The 17,717-nt window shown below is 41.2% G+C and overlaps 2 long non-coding RNA genes across 2 annotated transcripts in view; both read right to left on the bottom strand.

The window, feature by feature from the left end:
• Positions 1–3,489: 3,489 nt before the first annotated feature.
• The window catches only part of LOC122534839, a 37,784-nt gene continuing 23,556 nt past the window's right edge, over positions 3,490–17,717 (bottom strand). Inside the window, exon 3 of the long non-coding RNA XR_006308003.1 lies at positions 3,490–4,096. This is a non-coding gene — a long non-coding RNA (uncharacterized LOC122534839). The remainder of the gene's footprint in view (positions 4,097–17,717) is intronic.
• On the bottom strand, positions 5,366–10,705 carry LOC122534838. The gene is made up of 3 exons (XR_006308002.1): positions 9,551–10,705; positions 6,738–6,756; positions 5,366–5,653 (listed from the first exon to the last, which is right to left on the bottom strand). It is a non-coding gene; the product is annotated as an uncharacterized LOC122534838 (long non-coding RNA).

Here is a 17,717-nt window from a genome sequence, read left to right as displayed (position 1 = left end):
GCGCGACCATTGGTCCCCGGACTCGCATGCGCGCCGCGCGAAAACCGCTTCCTATTGATCCGCCGACGCGTTTCCTCCGCGTAGCCTCGCCATCCCTCGCTGTCTCTCTCTCTCTCTCTCTCGCTCCTTTCTCCTACCCCATTCCTGCAAGGACACTCGCACGCAAGATTCAGCGAGATATACGAAAACCGAGTCTCCGCGGCTGCTGTTCGTTCCTCATCGTCGCCGCGCCAACGCCACCCGGCTGGCTGGCTCTCTTTTTACATACCTCTGCCTTCAGCTCATTGTTTTCAGCTGTGCGGCTGGCTGGATCGCTTTTCGGAACACCGAGGAACCATGTCCATAGGCCCGTCAAGAAGTAACACGGATTCGGTCTCCGTCGCGGGAATCCGATCCACGAGGGACGATCTCGTTGGTTTTTCTCGTTTGGTGATGGATCTATCATCTCGTCAGTCATCGAAGGACTCTCGATTCGACGTCCACACAGCCGCGCATGGTTTTCCAATAACCAAGAAGTTGCCCGTGAGAGAATGTCAACGAGAAGCACGGCCGGATTTTCACGATAGTTTCGCGACGAACATTTGGGATCGTGTCTTTAACATGGTGTTCGAGAAAGAACGTAAAGGAAACACGGTCGAAGGCGAACGAAGGAAATTGGCCGTAATTACAGGTGGGCGAGATCTGTATCACGACGAGCGAGAGAGACGATTTACTGGACGGAGAGAAGAAACTAAAGAAAATCACGTTTCTTTCGTTCGTTTCACGGCGAGCTACTCGAACTTTCAAACTTTGTCCAAAGACGTTCTACCTTCTACTTCTCCCCCTTTAAACTGCTCGTCATTAGAGACAAATGAAATCACAATTTCCCTCCGCCTCCAACCGCCGGAAGGCCTTTTCACCCTTTCCTTCAACCGCGGTGACGGCCAAACTCTTCTGTAATTATTTCAGCCCCGCGAAGATTTAATTTCTAGCGGCGGTAATATCGATTAAAGTCGACCTCGCGCGAGCACCCGCCAAGTAAACGAACTTCCACGAAGGAAAATCCTGGCTACGCCGGTCCCTCCCTCTTCCTACCGTCGTCGTCTTTCTAACGTTCTTTCTCGAGTTTTTCTTCTCGGATATTTCGAAAGGCGGAGAGAGCCCCCGAGATAGAAGCGCGAAAGGAGGATCAACCCCGGTTCCATGGAAACGATACGACGCGGCTCGTTTCTCTCCTCTTCTCCTTCCCTTTCCCCATTTACCATCCGTCTCGATACTTTTCGCATGCAAATTGCAGTTGAAACACCAGCGAGCGTCGCCGCTAATTTCGGATGCCACGTCCCCGTCCAATGAAAGATTTATGAAAAAAGGCTGGACCTGGGTAGTACGCTCGCGACAGGATCCTCCCGTGGTATCTTCTCTCGGTTTTGAGAATTCCCTTTTCCAAACTTGCCTGACGTGTCTTGCCTCGGAGAGGGAGTAGTTGGACGGAAAGTTGCGCGACCTACTAACCTTTCGATGGGTAAGCACGAACCTAACCTTCGATAGTTGACGAAACGTGAAGTCCAACCCGTCGAATCTCCCTTTGTCAATTATCGATGGAAGAAGAGACGCAAACTGTTAAAAAAAAAGAGAGAGAAAGAGAAGTATTCTTCGAAGTTTATCATCATTCATGGAATCTCTTTCATCCACTATCATAATACAAAAGGAAGGAAATAAATCCGCAGAGATCAATTCAATCTCTTCACCATTAATGAGATTAGAAAACGAAACAAATTCAAAGAGTGTAAAAAAGAACACATGTTCTCCAACCGAACTTACGCTCCAACTTTGACACTCAAAGAAATGTAATACGAAATAAAAAAGGCTATCGTCGTATCTCTTCGTCATTTTTATTAAAAGAAAAAAACAGAAAAAAATAGAGAGACAAACTTGCGAGACGAAGAAAGAAAAAAGAAAAGAATTTGTTCCGAGCCGCGAAGGATTTTCTCGCTCGACGTTTCGCCACGGGTCAGGGTTAAACGGGCGTAAATCGCGTAACGATTTCAACGAGGCAAACGCAATAACGACGGAGAGAGATCCGCGACGGTTTCACCTGCGGCGCTGTGATACGGATCTGGAAAGGAGAGGTCGGGGATGAGGTCAGCGAATCAAAAGATCCTCGGTCCTCTCCACGAGAGAGGTAAGAAATGGTTCTTTTTTTTTTTCCCAGCTGGTAGGAGGGCAGACGGTAAAAAGAAAAAGCCGAAGAGCGTACACGGGGGAGGACGAAGGAGGACAAGCCCGAGTAACGCGGCGGATTGAATATTTAAGAGGCACTCCATTCGCGTGGAAAATCGAACGCTGTTCCTCCATTAAGGGGGCAAGCTACACCGGAAGAAAAATAACGAAGCCGAGGAAGGAATTTGTACGGCGTTTCTGCTGTTCTCTCTCTCTCTCTCTCTTTCACCATCAACTTCAATTTCGAATTGTTTGGTCGTCGATAAAGACAAACAATTTTTCCTCTGTTGGTCCGTCCGGCACCACGGAGGGGGAAATAAATAGAAACAACGCGGCCATCGTGTTTCCGATTTTTACCGAACGCGCGGAAAAAATCGCTACGGCGACGCCGACGCTCGAGAAGAGAATCGATACGTCGCGCTGGTGGTTATGAACTCGAGCACGAAAACGGAATATCCAACGAGAGGGATGTACGACGAATCGGTAAAGGGGGCGAGTTACGGCGGAATTAACTCGATTTGCCTGGCAGAAAGTGTCGGTGTATGTTTGACAGATGTTTCGAAACTGCTAACGTCAAGCCGGGCTGCCGCCTCTGCACGTTCGTTGGAAAGTTGTTCCGAAGAAGGAAACTCCGCGGAACAGGGTTACGAAAATATTGATACAATGTATGGCGAGGACTGCAAGATTTGGACAAGATACATATTGTATCAAGGGATTGAGTCGGCGGTGCAGCTTCCTGCAGGATCATCGGATAAAACAACAGACCCCTGTCTGCATCCTTAACACGATCAACTATGTTTGAATTCCGATTAACCTTAGAGCCCGATGATGCAATTAAATTGATCGATTGTTAGAAATTCTTGGAAATTGTATAATTTATATAATATATAGCAATATGTAAATACATAAAAAGCACACGTGTGCTATCATTTAGTTCTCAAGGATTAAATTAAATACTCCCTAAATTCTACAAATGGTACATAAAAATCGTCTCATGTTATATAGCGGGATCTACGCTGTCCGTAGTACTTGTATTTATCAATAATAGTTGCGTAGCAGAAGTCGGCGAAATGATGTATCGTTTGAAACACAAATACGACAAGATCCAGAAGAAAACACGGCAGTATCGGACGTACAACAGATTAAGTCTTAATCCAAGGAGAAACAATACAATTTCAATTGGAGAAAAATAGAAGACAGTAAGAAAGAAGACAAAAAGTATTCTTCGCAATTAATTATTGATAAATAAATGAATAATTTCTGTGTGAATTAATTTTGTAACTCTTTATTTAACAGAACGATGCCGCGAATATATGAATACACGCATTGCACACGACCGAAGAATCGACCGATGTACTTGAGACGATTAATCATTCTGAAATCGCGTAACAATCTCAAACGAGCAGACCGAAATCCTGCCGGATCGGTTGGAGGGATGACGGCGCAAACGTCGGACGAGGCTTTTCTCCATTCGAAAATAAGCCACGGGGATGAAAGGGTGGTGGGCGAGACGGTGCACAAAGTGTTGGCAAGGGTGAGAGTAGCTCGATGCAAAGTAGCTTGGTCTCTCTCGTAATCTGGCCTCGATATTCTCCCTTCTCTCGATTCGCTCTCCGCATCGAACCATTGTTTCCACGCTCGCTCTTTCTTTTTTCCTTTGCCTGCCTCCTCCCCTCTTCTTGTTTTTTTTTCCCTTCCCTTGCTATCCGGGACAAGAAGCGCGCGTCATTTTTCAAAGTGACGGATAGTCGGGAACCGCGGACGCATATTTCGTGACGAACCAAGTTTCGACGACATCCTTCGAAATGTTGGAGCAATTAAATAAAAACAAGAGGTTTGATCAAATGATTCATTGACGTGTTGATCCTTTCACGACGAGTGGTGTAAGTGACTTTTGCTGTTGAGATATTAATATAAATAAGTAAAAATATATATTAAAGTAACAAAGGATGATTTTTATATTATTAGACTTATTATTTTATATTTATGACAGTTTCTACAAAAAAAAAAGCAGCAAAACGAAACGAAAGAAAAGGCAATATTAGAAACCAGTAGAAGATAGTTTTGTTTTTTTACTTTTAGTTCTTATAAGATTATATGATAGAGCACAAGATAAATTAGTTCCATAAGATGTAGACAATAAGAATTATAAGTTAGAAAATAAGGAAGAAAGATGTAAAGAGGTACAAATTGTAAACCGGAAAACCATCCTAAATCGCCTAGGCAAGGATTATGATAAAATAAAAGAAAAATAATAATAAATAAATATAAATAATATTTCTCAAGCACAATGATCGCTGGACTTACAGAACTTGCTTGAGGATGTTAATAGATAAATTGTTCATAAGTGTGTTGGATAGGTATGAAGTTATATATATTGCGATCTAGCTTGAAATCGAAGTTGAACAGATAGCCTAATCGACATAGCTATCAGCGCCTATTTTCATTCAGGGAACACCTTTCACCAGGAGTATACAACGATCGTCTCCGTTAATAAATTAAAAAAAAAAAAGTTCCTACTTCTTCGGTTCTACGTTTACAAAAACACAAAAATTTGCACAAACATCTGCGATCTATTGATCGATACGGTCCTTGAACAGCACACGATTCCACCGAAATTTTGCAACCCCAACAAAGTTTCCCAAAAGAGACGTCAGCTTTCTCTCTGTACTGCCACCCACGCTTAAAAACTCCACAAAGGAGACCGTGGAAGCTGGGGACGAAAAAAAAAAAGGAAAGAGAAAAAAAAAGAAGAAGAAGAACCTCGGGTAAAACCGAATCCACGAAATTCGAAACGATCAACCCTCGCAGTCATCTCGGTGGTGAGTGGTTTTCTGGCTAACGAGAAAGAGTGATCCCTCCTTGTGCCGGCTTCCACCGCGCGATGACTCGCCGCATTCTCGTTTCAGCTGAATAAATAGGGGCGCCTAAACCGCTGCCGAACAACGCGCGTTGTCCTCCCTTTTCCTTCCTTTATCATTCCCCTCTCTCACACTCCCGATGTCGATCGATGCGCGACAAGGATGCACACGTGAAAAACCCGAGCGATTCCATTCATTAATACAAATGGCGGATCGTGGAAAGAAACGAGACGAGAATGGGGTGGATTTGGTCGGGTGTAGAGAGAGAGAGAGAGAGAGAGAGAGAGAGAGAGAGAGAGAGAGAGAGAGAGTGGTGCCACGGAGCAGAGAGGAGAGGAAACTTGACGAGGGATCGGTGCGGTCGCGTTCGCGACGCGACGCGACGCGACGCGACGCGGCGTGGCTCCGCGTTTTTCAGGCATCGATCGCGCGCAATTCGTATTCGTACGCAACTCACGCGCGTGGAACGAAACACGCACGCGTAAAAATCGACCCGATCGGCACCCAATGGTTTCCTGTGTTTCGCTGTTCGAACGCCGAGGGGGTCAGCGCCGCAGTTCGTTAAGTATCACACGCGTTTATTATTTTTTTCTCTGTTTTCTTCTTTTTTTTTTTTTTTTTTTTTAATCGCTGTTGATTGGTACCCCGAATCTAACAAAACAAAGCAAAGAACTGTGTTTGTTGCAACAAGAAATTGGGGTGCAGTGTGTTAAACGTGTGCTCACACGATTTTCAAACAAAGTTTTTTATTTTTATTTAACCACAAAAAAAAAAACAAGTAAATTCTTTTAATTTACGAGCTTTATATACTTCTTTTTTTTCTTTGTGTCTTTCGCGTAATATCGGCTGTCAGATAATCGCACCTGCTTTTCGTACCGCTTATCGAAAAGGTATCTACTGATAACGGATTAGTTGAACGCGAGGCAAAATGAATACACTTACTGAATTCGATTCATATTATTTCTGGCATTTAAAAAAAATTCTTGAAAGAAATCGTTCCAGTAGATACGAACTTACTTCTCTCGACGTTTAGACTCATTTCATAATCCTTTTCACCTATTATCAAAAAGTAACTTTATGAATATGTAACTGAACTTGTTCATTGGCTGATTTGTTAATTTTCGCATATACGTGTATTACATATTTGGAGTAAACGGATATATATTTTCACGGAATTACAGGGGACAAATATTTCGTCGTGATATGATGAGTTTATATTTCGAGAGAAGTATGACGACCGGGAAAAAGAAAAGATCGATTTGCAAAAAATGCACTGACGGCCGCGCGCTTTTCAAGCGCATTGTTACAAGCACAGTTCGCACAGTCTGGCACCTGTAATAATACTGTTACGATTAATCGGTCGTCTGTTCTTTGGTCTCTTCTACTCTCCATCACCTAACGATTTGGCTGATACACGAATTTCGTCGACGAACCGTCCATCTTCGCAGAACGCGACGCATCGAATACCGACTTTTTAATTTCGTTCATTGCTGAAGTCCAATCGATACAATTTTGGAAAATATATACCGCTCTTTACATATTTCTAGATTTCGCTGGACAATCTCGTTGCACCAAGCAAGATGCACGGTTCGAACGGACTTGCTAAGGTGGTCGGCTGTTTGCTCTCGAACGCAAGCTGAATCCAAAGTTCGTCACTGTTTAAATTCACTTAGCTACTTCCTTTTTTTTTTTTTTTCTTCCCTTGATGTAGATGAAACGAAATTCATAGAAGGCGACAGAGAGTGAGAGAGACATCGAATCAGACTTCACGCAATTAGTTGAGTGAGAAAAAAACAAAAGAAGCGGAGAGAAAGAGAGAGAGAGAGAGGGAGAGAGAGAGAGATCGAAAAGAACGGAAAAGACGAGAATCACAACACCTGGCTAAATTAATCGAAAAGACAAAGAACCACACGGCTGCTGCGCGTCCACTGATCTCAGCCTTTTGTGCTTTCTGTTGTGTTCACAGTGACGCGCCGTGCTGATGAAAAATCCAATCATAGATTCGTCTGCGAGCTCAACGTATGCTGGCTTTACGCGAACGTTTGAATCCATTTGCGTTTCACGAGAGAGAGTGGGAGAGAATGCGTGAAGTATGTCTGAGAGAGAATCGCGAACGATGTTCCGAGGTTAGAAATCGACGAGCTGGTTCAGGCTTACTGTCCATCCTTCGTTGCAACAAGCACAGGTCTCTTTCCCTTGAACGAAACGACGAATTTCAGAAAAGGAAGCAATTTAGTAGCAAATAAAGTAGTTCGCTTAGAACCGAGGTATCGACTCGTCGATAGTGCAATATACTCATAATTATTATATATAAATACATTTGTAGGTGTTCTATCCTTTCCTTTTTTTTCTTGCTTTTGTTGTTGTTTTTTTTTTGTCGACATTCCTGGCACTTGGTTTTTTTTTCGAATCTTTCCACATCCTATCGTTCTTGTCGTCTCGCTCGAAGCCCGGGAGCCCATAATTATAATAAACCGAGTGGAGAAAAGATATTTTTATAGAACGTTGCTCGTTCATTGTTCTGTCAGAGACGTTCTTCACAGTTGATGTTCTCGTCTTCGAACTCGTTTTTAGAATTAGAATTTTGCCGAATGTGCAATAAAACTTCTGTAACAGGCCTTCTTCGGGGTGAGAGAAACACGAGAGTAGCTCGTTTATATAAGTAGAATTACAGAATCGGTGGCAGCAGATAGTAAATTAATCCGAGCCAATCGTATCGGTGGAACACGGTCGAGATTCTACCATTTTGTAAGGCGATCGACGAACCAGTGTTTTTCGTCTTTTGTATGTTTCATTTCGCATAACCGGCCGTGTTCCAGCCGATAACGATGAACGCTCCAGAAGGAATCAATCGGTCGGTGTTTGAAACTAGGCAGCTCATGATAAAAAAAAAAAAAAGTATCGTATTGTGATGTTAATTTTCAAACAGTCACGAGAGATCGTTTAACTCGATTGTTTTCTCGGTTGCTTGGTAGTTTCTCGCGCGCAATCAACTCTTGCCTCTTTGTTGTGCATAATAGCACGAGATCAGGCGAACGTACGATCTCTGTTCGTGCTACGGCTACTTATAGACTATCTGTGTTATACATATACATACATCTTCGAAGAACGCACCATGTGGTTTCTTATCGCTCTCGTATGGCTTTCGATACTTAAATCTTACAATTAGAATATTTCCTACAGAGTTTCTCCGCATCGCACTGCAGCACATTCGTTGAAATTCACACGATACACATACAGAGACTCTCACGATATACAAAGGATTAAGCAGATTAGAGAATACTTTATGGATGGATGATTCTTCAAAAGACATTTTCGTGTCGTGCATGGCTGCATGTAGAATTACAGTTTATACGTTTATACCTACTGGTCTTATACAGTAATACATGTGTGCGTTTATCATTATTTCTTCATATTCTATTATTTTTGTTGTTGTTTTATTGTTTTTGCGGGACGATTGGCTGGGGTATTTTTCGGGGTAAATAAATAAGAGGCGAAAAAAAGAAAGGGAGAGAGAGAGAGAGAGAGAGAGAGAGAAAGGGAGAGAGAGCGTGCGTATGAAAGAAACTGATGACAGAGACTTCATATTTAGTTCGTTTGCAGAGTTCTAAATTTTTTCGCGTAGATAGTAGAATAGGCGCCGGTTTGTTGTATTGGCAAATTAGAATGAAAGGATTTTCTAGTTTTTACTGTTTGTTCCTTTGTTCGCAATCATCTCTCGATTACTAGAACTTTTTTCGTGTCATGTAGCAAATCCTTTCGTGCTCGTAACGGGAATCGGATTTTTTAATGGAAATTTTAACGGGAATCATTATCTTTTTTTCTTTTTTCTTTTTTTTTTTTTTAACGAAAGAAAGGGAAGAAAAGCAACGGAAAAGAAAGTTGTTCGAGAAAAGATCATTACCAAGCCAAAGAAAATAAATCGACATCCTGATACGAGCAGCCAATTCAAATAGCTCGCGCTTTCGTAAAAAATTCAGTATAACTTACATATCGCGATTTGTTAGAGATATGTCTGTCTGTGCTGACAAAAAGATGCGTAAAGTTGTGAAACAATGGCGAGGCTTGGTGATCAATGACACGCAAATTTTGTCGCCACCTGCAGGGAATAAAGACAGAGAGCTAAAAATCAATTGAAATCAAAAAAAAAAAAAATCGAAAAAAATGACGCAGGGCAAGGCATTGGCTGGGGGGCCTGGCGCGGCGGGATGGATGCAACAACGCGAGGCGGTGCCGGAATTTCCGCCACTCCACGATTCAGCGGATTCCGATTCTGACCGAGAAAATGAAAAACGGCCGCGCGTCTAAAATTACTTTTGGGATGAGCGAGCTAGAATGGTAACGAAACTAATAAAATAAAATACACGTAAAAAAAAGAAACGCAGCAACAAAATCTGAGAGAGAGGGGGAGAATGAGAGAGAGAGAGAGAGAGAGAGAGAGAGAGAGAGAGAGAGAGAGAGAGAGTGTGNTTTTTTTTCGTTATTACCACGCGGTCTGCAAGGGTTGTTAATTCGCAACCCCACCGAACCCGCCAATATCCTTAATTGCCTCGCGGTCTTTTCGAGATCTCTTCCGTGGCTTTTTTCTTTTTTCTTTTTTTTTTTTTCATTTTCATTCCCCGCGGAGTTTTTCGTCCGGAGCGTTGCCCGAGGCGAGAGAAAAGAGGGAACCCGAACGCAAAGCGAAACTTGTTAAAAAAAAAATGTAGAAAGTATCGCGCAAAGTACGACAGTTTCGCTGTCGAGGGTGGTTTTTCGACTGGGTGGATCCGCTCTTTATTAACGCGCGAGTGTGGTTTTTCGGATCGAGAGCTGGAACATTATAACACTGTACAAAATTATCGATTTATCGCCAGTGAAATTAATGAAATTGCAATCCGAATACGACCTGATTACGGTAGTCACGCCACGATCTTATCAGCATTATTGTTTCATAAATCCTGTAAATAATTTGTAAGCTTGTTTGCATCGTTGTCCTGTATAAATATAAAGTTCCTGTTTTATTAATCATCTGTCACTTTTGCTCTTAAATTCGTTCAATCATCGCTAAATGTAACTTATTACGTAATTGGCACAATAGAATTAGGTACTAATTTTCCACTTGTTGTCCCTGTGTTGCGTCGAAGACTTTAAACTCTCGTCGCGATCGATAAAATCTACGTGCAAACATAAAATTAAACAAGAGAATGTCGTTTTGTTCCAAGTATAATTGTTTAAAAATTGTTACAGAGCGCGAGTTAAATTATCCTTCAAGCAGGGGTTGAATCAACAAAAATAGCTTTCGGCACGGAATATTTCCACAGTGAAATCGAAACGGTTATTCCTGGTTACCCAGTCGACCACGGCGATCGTCGACTGGGAAAGAGAGAAGCTGCTGGATAATCTTTCCAGATATCGACTCCCCGCCAACAAGCCTCTCATTCCGCTCGCGCGGAACCGTTAGATTCACTTCGTTTGGCCACGCGGGGACGTGTCACGCCGCGCTGGAAGATAATTCCGACAGCCTCGTCGATAATGGTGGTCTCCTCGTCGATGTACCGCGTCAGAGGTGATCAACGGTGTGACCCCCGGCGGCGCGGCAATGGCTGGTCGATTCCTCCGAACGGACGAAAGTCGAATCAGGAAAGCGACTTCCGTCCGTGACACCGACGAGAAAAGACCAACGCGGGGAAGGCAAGGCGGAAGGCGAAACGCGACGCTTCGGGAGAAAATTAATTCCGTCAATGAGTCCCGCGAGGAGGGGGTTGGATGGAGAGAAGTGCTCCCCGTTCTGAATTTCTTATTACGACAGCGGCTTCGGAAAACTTTATCGTTCCCGCGGGGCCGGTTAATTGACACTTGGCCAGCGGAGCCAAGTTCACCTTCGCGTCCAACCGGGCTAATTAAATTCAACATAATAAAACAGGAAGGGAAAAGCTAGAGAGAGGTGACGGACAAAAAAGACTTCTCGGGGCAACACAGCCGGATACTTTGACGAAGTTGCCGGCGGAACGGAAGGGAATATAACCAGGCAGGCGAGATCTAGCGTGGAAGAAACGAAATTGAAATTAGATTGGAGGGAGCTGATGCGCGCACACGGTTTCATTCAGCCTGCGAAGATCGTCTTAATCGACGCGTTCCGAGAGGGAGGGCGACTTTTCACCGCCGAACACGCTGCATCCGGCAGCGCTTCCGAGCAAGCTAATCCGGCGTAATGAGGTAAGAATAAGAAGACGGTCGTCGGTTGGCAGAGTTGGCCGGAAGAAACCCAGGGAGGGGGAGGATAAAAGAGCGAGCCTCTCGTATCTGTCGCGAGCGAGGGGAGATAGGAGGAAACTTTCCAGGAGATTTCTTATCAAAATGTAAATCCAGCGACGACCCAACCTCTCCGATTTCTTCTTCGTCCTCGCTTGTCCCTCTTCCACCCGGTGCAACGAAGGCCTTACGTCCTTCTCGTCTTTCGCGATTCTTCCGTTTCTTTATCTTCCAAGAATCGTCGTCTTCTTTCTCCCTCTTCGACAACGACGGCGATTCGGTTCGAATCAGAGTCGAATTTCTCTTGGCCAGGGACGTTCCACCAACGTAGAAATCAGCCGATATTTTCACGATCGAAAGATTCCGAAGTGACGAGGTGCGGCGGGATTGATCGAGGCTCAACGTCAGCGGTACGATTGAAAAGCGAATCGAACGGCGTAAACGCACGCGCTCGTTGTATGCAAAAGAGCCGGACGATCGAAAGGCTAATATAAATCGCGGCAACGAGGTATCGACGGCCACGCCGGGCTAATGACCATTTACAATTTTACAACGTGCCATTTACAATTTAGATCAAGATCCATTGTCTGCGCGCAACCCTTCTTCCGCCGGTTATGAAAAAGCCAGAGCACCCTCGGCAAAAACCACCCTCCACCCTTGGCTCTCTCTCTCTCTCTCTCTGTATGTCTGTCTGTCTGTCTGTCTGTCCCTCCCACCCCCTTTGTTCATTCGCTTCCGCCTCCCTACGCCGGTTTCCCACCCCAACCCGTCAGCTGTGATACTTTCATTTCGTGCATTCAGCAATTTCGCGCGAGCCCGTCCAATCTAGCCGGCCTAAGGCCTAGTTTCCGGGGATGTTCGCTGCTACAGTCTGTTTCAAAAGTTCCGCGCTCACTTGTTTTTGCGATACGCGAATGCATGCAACATGTTCTTTCTTCTCGATCAACGTGTTGAATCTGTACAATATCTCAATATCGGGAAATAAGACAAATGTATCTTTCATTTCGCTCTTTTACTTATTTTTGCACATAGAACATCCTCGTGTCGATTAATATTCTCGCGACGGAATTAAGTATAAATTCAAGCGTACTCTTGGTAAACTCTCAAACTCGATTTCCTCGGAAACGAAGCTATCAGTGAGAAAATTTTGCTCTTTCTCTTTCGACTCGTTTTTTCACAGTAGAATCACCTGAATGTATTATAATTCAATGTTACGAATCGTGAGACTTTCAAGAAACATCATAGTAAAAATTATGACACTATTAAAACGGAAAAAGGAAAAAATAAATTAGAGAAAAGTGTGTCACGATTTTTGGATCTAAAATAAGTATACTAAATATTAAATATTAAATATACTAAATATATTAAATATTAAATATTATACTTGTATATTACGAATGTATTATAATTCAATGTTACGAAAAAATTATGACACTATTAAAAAGAAAACAGAAAAAAAAAAAAAAATTGGAGAAAAGCGTGTCACAATTTTTGGATCTAAAACAAGTATACTAAATATTAAATATTAAATATTATACTCGGATATTACGAATGTATTATAATTCAATGTTACGAATCGCGAGACTTTCAAGAAACATCACAGAAAAAATTATGACACTATTAAAAAGAAAAAAGAAAAAAAAAAAAATTGGAGAAAAGCGTGTCACAATTTTTGGATCTAAAACAAGTATACTAAATATTAAATATTGTACTAAATATTAAATATACTGTGTATTTCTCTGTTTATTGCTTTTTGTAAAAAAAAAACAACAACTTCACGGAACTTTGTCATACTGTTCAACTTGCGAGACGATACAGACTCCATCATAATTGTTGGTCGGTTAATTAAAAAAGGAAGAAAATGTGAGAGTCATTCCCACGACACGCTGTCGATACATCCTGCACGTGACGTGGACGGCCGACATACGACGTCCACGTCACATGAAGGATATACCTTCATCGCTGTTCATTCCGACTGACACGTTCGCCGGCGAGTTTCAAGGTATCCGACGAAATCTAAGATTCTACGCACACGCGTAGTTTGGAATCCTCCAACGTCTGAAAGACCGTGTGACTCCTACGTTCAATGTCGCGTTTTCGACTCGTTGGACCAGTTACCGCGTACTATCGTTCGAGCCAAGACCCGAACCCGGATCTTCGTTGAAAATTTAGGAGAAACTCGACTTTCCAAGAAAATTCAAACAATTCGTGACAACTCTCGGCCATTTCACATTAAACAAGAGGGGAAAATATCACACTTTGTCGCTCAGTTTCATGTCGCTAGAAATACTGAGTACTCGGCTCTGAAACTATAAACGAATTATATACTTCAGCACAGAATAATGCAGTATGTTAAAATCCGCGAAGACGAAATGGCGTGAAAATTAATGAAACATTTCGATCTCTCCTTCCTCTCTCTCTCTTTGTCTCTCTTATTATAACATGAGGATAATTAAATATTGAATTCTATCCATTGGAGCTTCTACGTAATAATAATTCAAGGGTTTTATACATTCTTTATTCCAGCTAAGAAATGTGATCTTTCACGATGCAAAAAGAAGTAGTATAAATATGGTGATTTTGCAACAGGCTGTTAAATATAATAATTATATTTAATAATATTAAATATGATAATAATATTATTGTTTAATATTATTTTTGTTGGTTCTTATTGCACAAACCTCTTCAATTTCTATTGAATTTCTCTTAACTCTGTTGTGGAAATTTATGTCTAAAGCCACGTCTGAAACACATAAAATGCACCTTTCCTACAATTTTACATTGGCTTCTGACGAAATACATGTAACCCGCGTACAGTAAAACAATTTCTAGAAATTATGAAATCACGTGTTAATTAAAATTCAAGATATTCCTCACTCGAGCTCACTATTCATTCGTCCAGAGAAGGAGAGAAGCGTGTATCCATCAGTTTCAAGATTCAAGAACAGAAGTAAACTTCATTTAGAAATGATCGAAAATGACGAAAAAAGGAAAGAAAAGAAAAAGGAAGATTTGGTAGAAAGATTAAATTTCTAACGTGTCGAAATGCTTGTCGCTAAAAAGTTGGTTGGGGGTGTGTAACGAGCGTCGACGCGCGACGCATTATCTCGTGCGTAGCGTTACAATTAATAATGCATGCGATACACAGCGGTCGACCGGCTGCGTACGCAGAGACAGGCGAGCGGTAAATTTGTACCTGCGCCGATCGTCGAAGAAGGTGATTCATCGTCAGCATGCCGTGGATGATGAATGAAAATGTGCATGCACTTAAGCGAAATATACACGGCGCGTATGTCCATTCGGATGTATGCGTCGGTGAACGAACTCCAGGCTATCGGGGAAAAAATCGATACTTCGTTAAACCAACGATCTTTCATCGATGTACCTTGACATTCTCGCAACCGGCGTCGTACCATCTACGACTTGGACGTTGTTATTATTACAAATACAAAGAGAGAAAGATATCTAATAAAATGAAAAAAAAATTCAACATCACAAGGTAAGATAATGTTGAAATACAGTATAAAGAAGTAGACTCCTGGTCAAAGATTTGGAGTTGAGATTTCAATGTTTCCATCAAATTAATATCAATATCGTTTTCTCGTAGCATTGAAATTTTAATTGATCGTTTCAACGATCGAAACGATGTTTATAATATTCTCGTTTGACGAGTGTACTTTCTCACAGAATGTCACAATTATCTAAATCGAATTATTTCTCGACTAGAGACTTGCTATATATTTGTTAACACTGTTGCACATACTCCTTCCGAGGGCTAAATCTTGAAGAACAGCGTCACATACGGAATACCGAATTCCGTTTCACTGTGAACAAGTAGGAGAACAGGTACATGCATCGCGTTCCTTCGTCTTTCGTTCTTCCAGAGAGAAGCGCGAGCTCGAAAAGTCTAGCCGGTTGGCCAGGGATCTCGCGAATGATGGCAACGAGTTAAAAACCAAGCTGATCAATCGCCCGCGCATTAACGGATAACCATAACGCAGCGCGTTCCGTCAGCTTAATCAGCTAATTGAAACTAGGAATAACGGTGACACAAGCGGATCGGCTCGCGTTCGAATGACCGCGATACATGAAAAATTCAATCACGAGACGCATTTGCTAATGATTCCGGCGGGCTCCGCCGCCCGTCAATGCGTTCTCGTTTTTTCAATTAGCTGATTGAAACGTGCGCGTAAAACGCGCGGGGGGCCAAGTATCCAGAGCGAACGTTTCCTGAAAAATTCATCAAACCTGTATTTCCCGTATTCCCTTCGAATTTTCACATCCTGCCTCCTACCGTGCGTTTCCAGCGTGTGTGTTCTTCAACCATTTCAGTTTCGATGGGGTACCAAAGAGAATGTAAACCATCTTACTGGGAGGAGTAAGTATAAATTTCATTTATACTGAAATTAAACAGAAGCGCGGAGGTGCGTCGCTGCCTTTGCTGGCGTATGTAGCAAAAAAGTATCCCTCGAAAAGGCTATGAACCATATAATTTGGCTCGTTACAATTAACTCTTACACCGTGCTCCTCCTCCTCCACTTCCCTTTCACGTTTGCATTACTTTGGATTATCTTCCCTCTTTGAAATATTTAATTCGTAAATATACGCGAGATAAAATTAATTTTTACGGCGAAATTTTAACAGCATTGGAATACAATGTCCGTTTTATGTTGTACAGTATTTACAGACGCGAGGAGAATAACAAAGTTAGTTCCAATGGGTCGCATACGTCCCGGACAAGGTTTTTAATACAACACTTTTTTTAAAATAATATTTTAGGTTCATATCTTGAATAACTTATCGAATAATTTTCAGGGTATGTGTGGACGATATAACCTTTTGAGTGTTGCGCCAGGTTTTTATTCTTGAATTTCATAAAATTGATGTTTTCTGGAATCATTCCAGAATTTTTTAAAATCATTCCTTTCTCCACTTTTGGATATATAAAATGAAAATAATATTATTAAGTTAAGTCGATAAAATACAGATTTTGTCCAACTATTGTTTTAATATGTTTAAATTAAAATATATGTTTCAATTGTTGGGAATTGAAACAAATTGCTTCGGATCTATTGATGACAAATTCCATTCACTTTGAACATGATTCGAAGTTTCAAATTCTTGAACATTTTTACAGCAGTGAAAAAGTTTAACAACGATACTCATAATCTTGGAAGATTACTTCAAGAAGCATCTTTGACTTACAAAATATTAAAAAATTACCATAAATACATAGTACTTATTTATATTATGCATTTTTAGAGATTGTAGCATATATTACAAATTTTAATAACGAAATAAATAAAAATAAGTCATAACTTATTAAGTCGATATCACGAATCTATTTGTGAAAACCTAAACTTTTCGAACGTTTTTTAATATTTTATCTCGATACTATCTATTCAAATAAAATAATAAAAAAACTTTCAAGACACTGATTATTCGTCCTATTACTTTTTTTATTACTATACTTTTAATTACATTTAAGAATAACGTAGTATTAGGTTTTAAGTATTAAGAATTACATTTCAAGTTGATTAATTTGAAGTACAGCTCATGAATATTTACTGCTTATCAAGACTTTTCGAAACTTTGAATTATGTTTCGAAATAAATCGAATCTGTCATCGAACATAATATAATACATTCGAGTTTACGTCCAACTGTATATATGTCGAGTTTAACGTTGTGAACTATGTTGCAAATTAATAAAAGCACTCTTTGATCGTCATACTTAATTTTAATTTATTAACGGACGTGATCCTATTATACCGATCGCATATACAGTTATGAAAATTGGACCTGATTGGATTTGATCAGCGATGGGATCGAACCGCTTCAAATTTGTGCATTACAATTAGATTGTAGATTTTTACGCGTACATCGGAAATTTCAAAATGCAAAATTACGCAAAATAATATAATATAAAAAATATATATATAAAGTATCCCAGCAATTTTCTATGGGACTTCTGCATTTAATACTCTTAATTACGTTTTCAGAAGTATGAATTTGCATAAAAATTCACACTAAAAAATTGAGTATACTATTACACAATTAAACAAAATAACACAATATAAAATATATATATATATATATATATATATATATATATATAAAATATCCGAGCAATTTTCTATGGAGGTTCTATATATAATATTCTCAAAAGTATGAATTTGCAGTTCAACTGTAATATCACACAAGATACCGTGTCACCAGTCGGTAAAAGTTTGTTGCGTGAAACTCGCCTCGTCTGGCGGACCGGTCGCGACGAACCAGAACCAGTTGAATCGCAATGATTTTCAACAGTTTTCGCGAAAGTATGATCGCGTGTACGAGAGGGAAGTCCGCGTCGACCCGATGGATCCGTCTGCGAGCAAGCGATCATGGCTGAACGCCTGTTACCAGCGTAGATAAGAAGTCT

This window comes from Frieseomelitta varia, unplaced genomic scaffold (assembly GCF_011392965.1).
Source record: "Frieseomelitta varia isolate USP_RPSP 00005682 unplaced genomic scaffold, Fvar_1.2 scaffold_643, whole genome shotgun sequence".
NCBI classification, from domain to species: domain Eukaryota; kingdom Metazoa; phylum Arthropoda; class Insecta; order Hymenoptera; family Apidae; genus Frieseomelitta; species Frieseomelitta varia.
The sequence above is the reverse complement of the archived record's forward strand: the minus strand, read 5'-3'. Positions and strand labels throughout refer to the sequence as shown.